This window comes from Rutidosis leptorrhynchoides, chromosome 5 (assembly GCF_046630445.1).
Source record: "Rutidosis leptorrhynchoides isolate AG116_Rl617_1_P2 chromosome 5, CSIRO_AGI_Rlap_v1, whole genome shotgun sequence".
NCBI lineage: Eukaryota > Viridiplantae > Streptophyta > Magnoliopsida > Asterales > Asteraceae > Rutidosis > Rutidosis leptorrhynchoides.
Window position 1 is genome coordinate 248,128,339 of NC_092337.1, and position 13,434 is coordinate 248,141,772.

The 13,434-nt window shown below is 30.9% G+C and overlaps 1 long non-coding RNA gene across 1 annotated transcript; it reads right to left on the reverse strand.

The window, feature by feature from the left end:
• Positions 1-5,611: 5,611 nt before the first annotated feature.
• LOC139850495 (uncharacterized) lies at positions 5,612-8,087 on the reverse strand. The gene is made up of 3 exons (XR_011760052.1): positions 6,937-8,087; positions 6,338-6,409; positions 5,612-5,734 (listed from the first exon to the last, which is right to left on the reverse strand). It is a non-coding gene; the product is annotated as an uncharacterized lncRNA (long non-coding RNA).
• Between the last annotated feature and the right edge of the window lie 5,347 nt (positions 8,088-13,434).

Genomic DNA, 13,434 nt, shown 5'->3' on the forward strand with positions numbered 1-13,434 from the left:
AAAAAAAAATTGGTGGGTTGAGATGGTGGTGTTGTTCCGGTTGATGGTGGTGGCGTATGGGAGATGATAAGGTGGCCGGAGGTGAACAAAGGTGGTGATGTGGATGTGGGTTTTAGATGGAGGGTTCACGATGATGATTTACAAAGAAGAGAGGATTAAGTGGTGGTAGTTGTATATGGTTGAAGATGGGTGTGGGTCGACTAACTGGATTCAATTTACCAATCCTTTTTCAAAATAGGTGATATAGAATTTGGGTTTTTGGATATGATGGTTTGGTGATAGTGTTGGGTTGCAAAAGATGGTGATTGTAGAAGCCGAAGGTGGCGGTTGGTTTGTAGTGATCCAAGGGGTGACGAGGGTGGTCGTGAGGTAATTGCAAGAGGTGGCTGGTGTTAATTGTAGATTTAAAGGGATAGTAGTGATGTTTTAACAAGAAATGGTTGTTGTAGGAAACGGGTATGATGGTAGTTTCATGATGAGAGTGTGTTGATTTGGTGAACTGTTCGAATCCGAAACAACAAGTATCGATCAAATACTAGTTGATTGTTAGGTGAAGATGGCGGTGGATATGGCTACAACAAACAGAAACTAACAAGTGTAGCAATAGTTTATGGCAGTGGTTGCAGTGGTCTCAAGGTGTTAAGTGGTAGTGATGGTGTTTGCTTGACGTTTGAAATAGAAAGAAGGTCGAGCAAGGTGGTGTTCAAGGGTGAGTTGTGGTGGTTAGTTCACTCAAACAAACAACCGGTGATGAGGTGGTTGTCCTAACGACGGTGGTTTCATAGGTGAAGCAAAAAGTGGTTATGATGGGTATTCGACGATGGAAAATAAATAACAACAAGAAAATATAATGTTATCATTAAGTGTAATATATATTTATGTTTGATTATTAATATACACCATAAAACAATTATACGGATATATTATAAATATAGATGTTATAATTTTATTTACCATATGTTTGAAATTAGTTTAGCATATCTTTCACTTTTATTTTTTTATTCTATTTCTGTCCTTGATAAACAAATATGTCGAGCAACTAGGTTTATCAATTGATGAAATTCAGTGTATGTATTACTAATAAACCCACCAATTCAATTACACATAACATACTTATAGTTTTTATTAATATAAGTATATTAATACAGTTATTTTAACATTTCAAATATATTTAACGGTAACATTACAAATATATACCATTTGTAATAATAAACCCGTTCATATTGATTATTAATATTACATTTCAAAAATTTGGTGATATTAACATCATATATATAAAATTATAAATATATAAGTCATTGTAACTAAATGGTATATATTATAAATATAGATGTTGAAACTAAATGGACTTAATCATATAAAACTTATAACGCTTGAAGACATGCTACGAGCATGTGTTATTGATTTCGGAAACAGTTGGGATCGACATCTACCGTTAGCAGAATTTTCCTACAACAACAGCTACCATTCAAGCATTGAGATGGCGCCGTTTGAAGCACTTTATGGTAGAAAGTGCAGGTCTCCGATTTGTTGGAGTGAAGTGGGGGATAGACAGATTACGGGTCCGAAGATAATACAAGAAACTACCGAGAAGATCATCCAAATTCAACAACGGTTGAAAACCAAAGTCTACAAAAGAGCTACACTGACATTAAAAGAAAAGATATAGAATTTGAAATTGGAGAGATGGTCATGCTTAAAGTTGCACTTTGGAAAGGCGTTGTTCGATTTGGTAAACGAGGGAAATTAAATCCAAGGTATATTGGACCATTCAAGATTATTGATCGTGTCGGACCAGTAGCTTACCGACTTGAGTTACCTCAACAACTTGCGGCTGTACATAACACTTTCCACGTCTCGAATTTGAAGAAATGTTTTGCCAAGAAGATCTCACTATTCTGTTAGATGAAATCCAAATCAAAGAAAAACTTCAATTCATCGAAGAACCTGTCGAAATAATGGATCGTGAGGTTAAAAGACTTAAGCAAAACAAGATACCAATTGTTAGAGTTTGATGGAATGCTCATAGAGGACTCGAGTTCACTTGGGAATGAGAAGATCAGATGAAGAAGATATACCCGCATTTATTTCCAGAAGATACGTCAGCACCTCCAACTGCTTAAAATTTCGGGACGAAATTTATTTAACGGGTAGGTACTGTAGTGACCTGAACTTTTCCATGTTTATATATATATTAAATGAAATTTTTATTTACATGATTAAGTGTTTCCAACATGTTAAGCAATCAAACTTGTTAAGACTTGATTAATTGAAATAGATTTCATATAGACATTTGACCACCCAAGTTGACCGGTGATTCACGAACGTTAAAACTTGTAAAAAATATATGATGACATATATATGATTATATATATAGTTAACATGATATTATGATAAGTAAGTATCTCATTAGGTATTTTAACAATGAGTTATATACATAAAATTGAGTTTATTGAATTAAGAAACTCAAAACGATATATATAACGATTATCGTTATAACAACTTCTTACTAAATACATATGAATCATATTAAGATATTGATACACTATGTTTAATCATGATAAATGATAAGTAAACATGTCATTAAGTGTATTAACAATGAACTACATATGTAAAAACAAGACTACTAACTTAATTATTTCGAAACGAGACATATATGTAACGATTATCGTTGTATCGACATTTAAATGTATATATCATATTAAGATATACTAATATATCATAATATCATGATAATATAATAATTTAACATCTCATTAGATATAATAAACATTGGGTTAACAACATTTAACAAGATCATTAACTTAAAGGTTTCAAATCAACATTTACATGTAACGACTAACGATGACTTAACGACTCAGTTAAAATGTATATAAATGTAGTGTTTTAATATGTATTCATACACTTTTGAAAGACTTCAAGACACTTATCAAAATACTTCTACTTAACAAAAATGCTTACAATTACATCCTCGTTCAGTTTCATCAACAATTCTACTCGTATGCACCCGTATTCGTACTCGTACAATATACAGCTTTTAGATGTATGTACTATTGGTATATACACTCCAATGATCAGCTCTTAGCAGCCCATGTGAGGCACCTAACACATGTGGAAACCATCATTTGGCAACTAGCATGAAATATCTCATAAAATTACAAAAATATGAGTAATCATTCATGACTTATTTACATGTAAACAAAATTACACATCCTTTATAACTAATCCATATACCAACGACAAAAAACACCTACAAACACTTTCATTATTCAATTTTCTTCATCTAATTGATCTCTCTCAAGTTCTATCTTCAAGTTCTAAGTGTTCTTTATAAATTCTACAAGTTCTAGTTTCATAAAATCAAGAATACTTCCAAGTTTGCTAGCTTACTTCCAATCTTGTAGAGTGATCATTCTACCTCAAGAAATCTTTCTTATTTACAGTAAGATATCTTTCTAATACAAGGTAATACTCATATTCAAACTTTGATTCAATTTCTATAACTATAACAATCTTATTTCGAGTGGAAATCTTACTTGAACTTGTTTTCGTGTCATGATTCTACTTCAAGAACTTTCAAGCCATCCAAGATCCTTTGAAGCTAGATCCATTTGTCTCTTTTCCAGTAGGTTTATCCTCAAAACTTGAGGTAGTAATGATGTTCTTAACATCATTCGATTCATACATATAAAGCTATCTTATTCGAAGGCTTAAACTTGAAATCACTAGAACATAGTTTAGTTAATTCTAAACTTGTTCGCAAACAAAAGTTAATCCTTCTAACTTGACTTTTAAAATCAACTAAACACATGTTCTATATCTATATGATATGCTAACTTAATGATTTAAAACCTGGAAACACGAAAAACACCGTAAAACCGGACATACGCCGTCGTAGTAACACCGCGGGCTGTTTTGGGTTTGATAATTAAAAACTATGATAAACTTTGATTTAAAAGTTTTTCTTCTGGGAAAATGATTTTTCTTATGAACATGAAACTATATCCAAAAATCATGGTTAAACTCAAAGTGGAAGTATGTTTTTCAAAATGGTCATCAAGACGTCGTTCTTTCGACTGAAATAACTACCTCTTACAAAAATGACTTGTAACTTATATTTATGACTATAAACCTATAATTTTTCTGTTTAGATTCATAAAATAGAGTTCAATATGAAGCCATAGCAATTTGATTCACTCAAAACGGATTTAAAATGAAGAAGTTATGGGTAAAACAAGATTGGATATTTTTTTATTTTTGTAGCTACGGGAAATATTAACAATTCTATACAAATCATATCCTAGCTAACTTATATTGTATTATACATGTATTCTAATATATTATGTAATCTTGGGATGCCATAGACACGTATGCAAATGTTTTGACATATCATATCGACCCATGTATATATATTATTTGGAACAACCATAGACACTCTATTTGCAGTAATGTTGGAGTTAGCTATACAGGGTTGAGGTTGATTCCAAAAATATATATACTTTGAGTTGTGATCTAGCCTGAGACGTGTATACACTGGGTCATGGATTGATTCAAGATAATATATATCGATTTATTTTTGTACATCTAACTGTGGACAACTAGTTGTAGGTTACTAACGAGGACAGCTGACTTAACAAACTTAAAACATCAAAATGTATTAAAAGTGTTGTAAATATATTTTGAACATATTTTGATATATATGTACATATTTGTTATAGGTTCGTGAATCGACCAGTGGCCAAGTCTTACTTCCCGACGAAGTAAAAATCTTTGAAAGTGAGTTATAGTCCCACTTTTAAAATCTAATATTTTGGGATAAGAATACATGCAGTTTTATGAATGTTTTACATAATAGACACAATTAATTGAAACTACATTATATGGGTGAATGATCGAAACCGAATATGCCCCTTTTGCTTGGTAACCTAAGAATTAGTAAACCGATCTACTAGTTGACGCGAATCCTTAAGATAGATCTATTGGGCCTAACGAACCCCATCCAAAGTACCGGATGCTTTAGTACTTCAAATTCGTTTTTATCATGTCCGAAGGATTTCCCGGAATGATAGGGGATATTCTTATATGCATCTTGTTAATGTCGGTTACCAGGTGTTCACCATATGAATGAATTTTATCTCTATGTATGGGATGTATTGAAATATGAAATCTTGTGGTCTATTATTATGATTTGATAATATATAGGTTAAACCTATAACTCACCAATATTTTTTGTTGATGTTTTAAGCATGTTTATTCTCAGGTGATTATTAAGAGCTTCCGCTATTGCATACTAAAATAAGGACAAGATTTGAAGTCCATGCTTGTATGATATTATATAAAAACTGCATTAAATAAACTTATTTTTGATGTAATATGTTCTTATTGTAAACCATTATGTAATGGTCGTGTGTAAATGGTATATTTTAGATTATCATTATTTTGATAATCCACGTAATGCTTTTTAAACCTTTATCGATAAAATAAAGGTTATGGTTGTTTTAAAAATGAATGCAGTCTTTGAAAAACGTCTCATATAGAGGTCAAAACCTCGCGACGAAATCAATTAATATGGAACGTTTATAATCAATATGAATGGGACATTTCAATTGGTACCTGTAGTGACCCTTCCTAATCCGTCTGGACGAAGTCACCAACATTTGGTTCCATTGCGATGATCGACTCCAAATAATGTCTTTACAATGAGCAAATGCACATTGGAAGATTTCTTTCATACCTGAGAATAAACATGCTTTCAAGTGTCAACCAAAAGATTGGTGAGTTCATAGGTTTATCATAAAACAATAAAATTCATCATTTTGATAGACTACAAGATTTAAATGTTGCATGGTACAAATGAGCCCGAATCCTATACCCACCTGTAATGTACATGCTATATCTTTTAAATACAGCACATCTTTCTTGTGTACGAAACCATTTTCATAAATCATAGTAACCGTACACATATCTTGTGCACAAAAATAACATACACATAACCTGTGTATAAAATCATTCTCTCGATATATAACATTCACATCAACTGGTGGCAATTATCATGTCCACATAATTCAATGGTGGCAATTATCATGTCCACATAATTCTATGGTGGCAATTATCATGTCCACATAATTCAATAATAATCCGCGGAACTTCTGTCTGCATAATAATTCATTCGAGGAATGTTTTGCTTGTGTCTATCTCGTCAAACATTTATAAAAGCATTTTATGTATTCGCAGTTCAAAATATATTTCAAAAGAATTTAATAAAACAGTTGTAAAAACAGGGCATGTATTCTCACTCCCAAAAATATAAAGAGTAAAAGGGAGCAAATGAACTCACCTATTGTATTTTGTAGTAAAAATACATATGACGACATAGAACAAGTGTAGGGTTGACCTCGGATTCACGAACCTATATCATTTTTATATATATTAACACACATAATTGTAATCGAACAAATCTATATATATTTTATATATAAGTTTATTAGTTATATCATTTTTACATAAATAACTTATATGTTTTATATATTCATTTTATATATTTTAAATAAATAAAATATTAATATATTTAAGTTATGGGCATTAAATATACTTTTATATAAAGATAATTTATTTGTTAAATTAATAATTGTAATAATACTAGACTAAGTATAATAATAATAATGATAGTAATAATGGTAATAATAAAGATATTAATTTTTAAAATGATAATTTTGATAATAACCATAATAAGAATAATAATTTTACTAAAAATACTTCTTTTATTAATAATATAGTTGTAGTAATAATAATAATGATACTAGTAGTAAAATTGCTAATAATAATAATAATAATAATATAGTTGTAAAAATAATAATAACTTTTAATAATAACCATACTAATAATGATAACAATAATGTTATTAATAATAGTAATACTTATAATAATAATAACTACCTTAATGGGAAGAGCTTCAAAAATATAAATAAACTGCATGTGCCCAGGCTCGAACCCAAAACCTCTCGTTCGACACAAACACCACTAACCAGCTAAGCCAATATATTTTTCTGATTTAATAAGGACTTTAATTACTTTTATCATGTATCTGATTTCATCTTCTTCCTCTATAGATCATAACACCCATCATCATCATCATTACTTAATCATAATCATAATCTAATCATCATCTCATAATCATCATCGTCAATATCATACTATCATTATCAACTTGCGTATTATCATCTTGATTTTTATTTCTTATCGTCATCTTTATTAATTACATACCATCATCATCACCTATTATCATCTTTATTAGTTGCAACCAATATTTCGAGCAGCAGCAAAAACAATTAGTATCATCATCATAATAGTCATCAACAAAGGAAAAAGGAGTTGGGTCTCGGCCCATCTTGCACAGTCTCAGTCCAACTGTTATAATAAAAACGTGGCCCAACTACAAATAGCAATAATCGGCCCAAGTACATGGTTCTAATCCGTTTTCTATTTTCGTAAAAGAAACAAAACTACATACTTAATTAATTGAAATGAATCACCCTCATGTGCCTATTGTCCCACCATAAAGCAATTGCCTAAAATATTCAAGTTTACAACACCCACACAAATATGTGGTACAGCTCCTATCTTCTTTTTGTCTTTGCAAGTTCATAAATTAAACAACAAACGTACCCTTTTTATGAGTTTCTTGCGTCGACAAACCGAAAGGAAAATAATAATAAGTGGTTTGGAGGAGAGACAAGGATGGTGCATTTTTGGTGGTGATGTAGGTGGTAATGGAGGTGTGGTTTGTGTAACTTGTTTTCGGACGTTCAAAGACAAGTAATCGAAAAGAAAAAAAAATTTAATTATGGTGGTGGTGATCAAATGATGGTGACGATGGTTGTGGACGATTTTAAGGTGTTGAAAGGTGGTGAAGGTGGTGATCTTGGTATAAAGGTATTAACCGTGCATAATAATATGGAGGAATGAATCGAATTCTTTTGAACGAGTATAGTGTGTGTGGTGGTTGTCCATGGTGGTTATTCATGAAGGTGGTTGCGGTTGTGGAGATTAAAGCTCGATTATGTTAGTTAGAGATGAAAGGTGTTGGATGGTTTTTAATCGAAAGAATGAAAGATGGTAGAGACTTATATGGTGGAGATGGGATAATTGTATCTCATCTGCATATGTAATATATGGAAATAGATAACTTGAGACAAAACAATAACAGTAATTTTAAATCAACATTCTTGCCCTAGTAATCATTCGTACAATAATAACTCAATTATTCTCAATCAATATTAATCATGGACAATCAACAATAGTGAAGCATGGTAAAGCATTCAATAATATCGTTCCTTTTCAATTAACGGGTATCGACTAGGAAAAAAGGAAAAGAGATTAAATTGATTTAGTTTCAAAGTGTAACATCAAGTGGATTAGGAAGAAAGAATAAAAGTGGGTGTGGTGGTTAAGTGGTGCTTATGACATCAAACAAAAACAAAAAGTAAAAAAAAAATTAACGTGCAATAATAAAGCAAAAGCAGCCATCATATATAATCTAGTGCTGACGGCTTACACGGGGAATGTATCGTACTCCGTTAATATTCAGTGGCGGATAAAAGTGCTCAGAAAAATTTCATATTATTAAATTAAATGTCTTTATTTATTTCAGTGATTATGATATAAAATTCGATCATTAATCTATTAAATAAAAATTACATCAACTGTCCCTCTCAATTTTGGGTAAAATATAAAAAGTGTTAAAATTTAATAACTAGATCCTAAATACATTTTTAGTAAGCCTAAAATTTATAGAACTCATTTTTGGATCACCGTTTATTTTATAATCATATAAGTTTGAATTAAACTTGTTTAATATCCATCGAATGGTAATTGAGTGTTACCGTCGTTTACTAAATAGATTCGAAATCATAAAATATATATTTAATATACTTTATTTATATATAAGATATGTTTTAAATAATAATTATCATAAAATCATATTTTTATTTTATTTTACCTAAATAGCAATAACATATAATATTTCAAATTATATTTACAATTACCATATATATATATACACACAAATATCTATTTACAATTAATTGTTCGTGAATCGTCGAAACTGGTCGAAGTTAAATGAAAGAAATAAAATAGTTCAAAAATTTTGTGACGCTACATAATGGACTTTGCTTATCATGTCAGAATTATGAAATCGTATCGTGAGTTTGGTTCAAAATTAGTCGAAATTTTCCGGGTCACTACAGTACCTACCCGTTAAAGAAATTTCGTCCCGAAATTTGAGTGAAGTTGTCCTGGCAAACAATAAAATGTAAATGTTGATTTCAAATTATACTTTCAGTTATTATTTATATATATACACACATCAACTGCTCGATCAACGACAACCTTCACCACCCTTATCATCAAGATCAAATAGAAACCGTTTATCTATTTTACTCGAACGTAAAAACCATCATCACCATCACAACCGATATCACCACATTCCTGGTTCATATTTTTTTTTTTACGTTTGCAACCATGATCACTTGAAAACACTAAGAACCCTCATAAAACTGTACCATCGAGTGGCTAACACATCTAGACCTTTACTCCCATCTCCGGTTAACAAACCACCATGTTTCTTTTCTTTAGTTGCTGTTTCTTCTCTTCTGTTGTAAAGGACTTCCACAATTTGATAACTATTATAGTTATTGAGAAGAGGTACGTAATGATGAATGGTGATATTATTGAATCCGATATTATATACTTGTTCAATTCTATATTTCAATTTTAATAACACCCACTTGAGTAATGAGTGATGATGCGTGAACAGTTGTTGGTCGACCCATTTTAGCAAATTAAGTATAGAATCCTAATGATTAACGGTATTATAATAAATAAGTGGGAATAGACCGAAGTCTTCATTACCGACACCCATAGCTCCTTTACAATTATTTAGTCTAGGATGATGTTAATGGGAGATGAGGTATCCATGATGAGGTGATGAGGAATGCAAGTGTTATAAAGTTTGTTTTTTTTTTTTTGTTAAGTTCGCTCGAACTCAAGAAATGGATCGAATCAGACCATCAAATACCACCTGGATCTATTTAATTGCTGAATTGGGCCACGTTACTGTTGGGCCGAAAAACTTGGACTATTTGTTGGGTCGAGAACAACTATCTTTTGTTGGGCCGTATACTTGTGTCTTCTAAACCGAGACCCAAATTTAATCAGATTATAAGTTGAGGAATCGTGAGATTAAAACGATAATGGATACATGTAAATATTGACGAGTACGTGATTTTGAAATCACGAAGTAGATCATGATGATATGATGATGATCATGATGGTGTAGAGATGAGATGATTATGTTGTACGATGACGAAAACTAGTATGATAATGATAGATGACCGAGACGAATAATGGTTATGATCATGATAAAGATTAGGATTATGATTATGTTAATGAGTCATGAAAATGATGATTGAGATGATGATATGTACATGAGGGTGATCGAGAGTTATGAAGTCGTTAATGATATAATGATAACGTTTAGATTAGATGATGATGATTGAGGATGTTTTTAGGTTGATGTTGAATTTGTTAAAGAAAAAGGAAACAGAAAGTTATACTAGTTAAATGAATTAGAATCCTAACAATATCGGAAAAAGGAAAATAGATAAATGCTTTGAAGTGTTGGGTGTAACCGAGAGGTCTCGGGTTCGAATCCGGGCTCGATTGTTTATTTTCTTGAAGCCTTTTTTAAGGTAGAAATTATTATTTATTATTATTATTATTATTATTATTATTATTATTATTATTATTATTATTATTATTATTATAATTTTTAATATTATTATTATTAATTTACATATTTATTAAAAACTATCATTTTATTATCATTACTATTTTAATTATCATTATTATTTCAATTATCATTTTTATTATTATTATTATTTTTATAACAAATAAATATTATACTTATATTACATAAATTTATATACTAAACATATTAACATTATTTTTATAAACATTACAAATAGCAAATTATTGATAAAAATACTAATATACATACTAAGATATCTACATGTATAAATATATACAAATTAAATACATATAACATATAAACTAAGATATATTATATATAAATTTGTTCGATTACAAATATACGTGTTAATATACATTAATGATATAGGTTCGTGAATCTGAGGCCAAACCCCACACTTGTTCAATGTCTTCATATGTATTTTTACTACAAAATACATTAGGTGAGTTCATTTGATCCCTTTTACTCTTTACATTTTTGGGACTGAGAATACATGTGCTATTTTTTATAACTGTTTTATTAAATGTTTTTGAAATATATTTTGAACTGCGAATACATGAAATGCTTTTATAAATGTTTGACGAGATAGACACAAGCAAAACATTCCTCGAATGAATTATTATGTAGACAGAAGTTCTGTGGATTATTATTGAATTATGTGAACATGATAATTGCCACCATTGAATTATGTGGACATGATAATTGCCACCATTGAATTATGTGGACATGATAATTGCCACCAATTGATGTGAATGTTATGTATCGAGAGAATGATTTTTATACACAGGTTATGTGTATTAGTTTTTGTGCACGAGATATGTGTACGGTTACTAAGATTTATGAAAAAAGATTTCGTACACGAGAAAGGTGTACTGTATTTAAAAGATATCGCATGTACATTACAGGTGGGTATAGGATTCGGGCCCATTTATACCATGCAGCATTTAAATTTTGTTTTCTATCAAAATGATGAATTTTATTGTTTTAAGATAAACCTATGAACTCACCAACCTTTTGGTTGACACTTTAAAGCATGTTTATTCTCAGGTATGAAAGAAACCTTCCGCTGTGCATTTGCTCATTGTAAAGACATTATTTGGAGTCGATCATCGCAATGGAACCAGGTGTTGGTGACTTCGTCCAGACGGATTAGGACGGGTCGCTTCAGTTGGTGCCCCGTCCTAATCCATCTGGACAAAGTCTTCAACAGTTGGTCCCATTGCGAGGTTCTGACCTCTATATGCCATGAACGACTCCATGTAATATGAGCAACTGCACAGCGGAAGATTTCTTTCATATCTGAGAATAAACATGCTTTAAAGTGTCAACCGAAAGGTTGGTGAGTTCATAAGTTTATCATAAAATAATAAAATTCATCATTTTGATAGACCACAAGATTTAAATGCTGCATGGTACAAATGGGCCCGAATCCTATACCCACCTGTAAGGTACATGTGATATCTTTTAAATACAGTACACATTTCTCATTTACGAAATCATCTTTCATAAATCTTAGTAACCGTACACATATCTCGTGCACAAAAATAACATACACATAACCTGTGTATAAAATTATTCTCTCGATACATAACATTCACATCAACTGGTGGCAATTATCATGTCCACATAATTCAATGGTGACAATTATCATGTCCACATAATTCAACGGTGGCAATTATCATGTCCACATAATTCAATAATAATTCGCAAAACTTCTGTCTACATAATAATTCATTCGAGGAATATTTTGCTTGTGTCTATCTCGTCAAACATTTATAAAAGCATTTCATGTATTCGCAGTTCAAAACATATTTCAAAAGCATTTAATAAAGCAGTTGTAAAAACATCGCATGTATTCTCAGTCCCAAAAATGTAAAGAGTAAAAGGGATTCAAATGAACTCACCTAATGTATTTTGTAGTAAAAATACATATAATGACATTGAACAACTGAACAATGTAGGGTTGGCCTCGGATTCACGAACCTCAAAGAATAGTCTAAAAAAATAACGCCACTGCCAGGGCTCGAACTCGCGACCTCTAGCTCACCAATAAACACTCCTAAACCACTCCTCCAATCTTGATTTTCTGATTAAACTTGTAACCCGTTTATATTTAACTTATGTTTTCTGTTTCCTTCTCTTCAACACTAACATCTAAGATCATAATCATCATATTATTTATCCTTTACGCACGTTCATCATCAACATAAATGGGTCTCGTCCCAATCAATTAATGTCACAAGCCCAATATAGAATTTCAGCCTAACCACAGACCCAAGTTTTTAAGGAGTGCAACTTCTATTTTCTTTTTAGAAAAAAAAAATTGCCCCAGCCTAGTGAAATCTTGTTACAATATACATATTTATATATTTAATAGATACAAGCAGTTATCATCTTCCTCCAAAACTTCATCATCATCATCATTCACGTACTCCCATTCCATCCTCATCATCATCTTAATCATCTTCATCGTCATCATCATACTTAATCTTACTCATCATTTTATGTTCCTAACATCATCATTATTATCCTAATAACCTTATCATCATCATCTTACATATCAAACCCGTCATTAAATCATTTCCTCACGTAACCACCTTTAATATCGTTGTCATTATCATATTCGA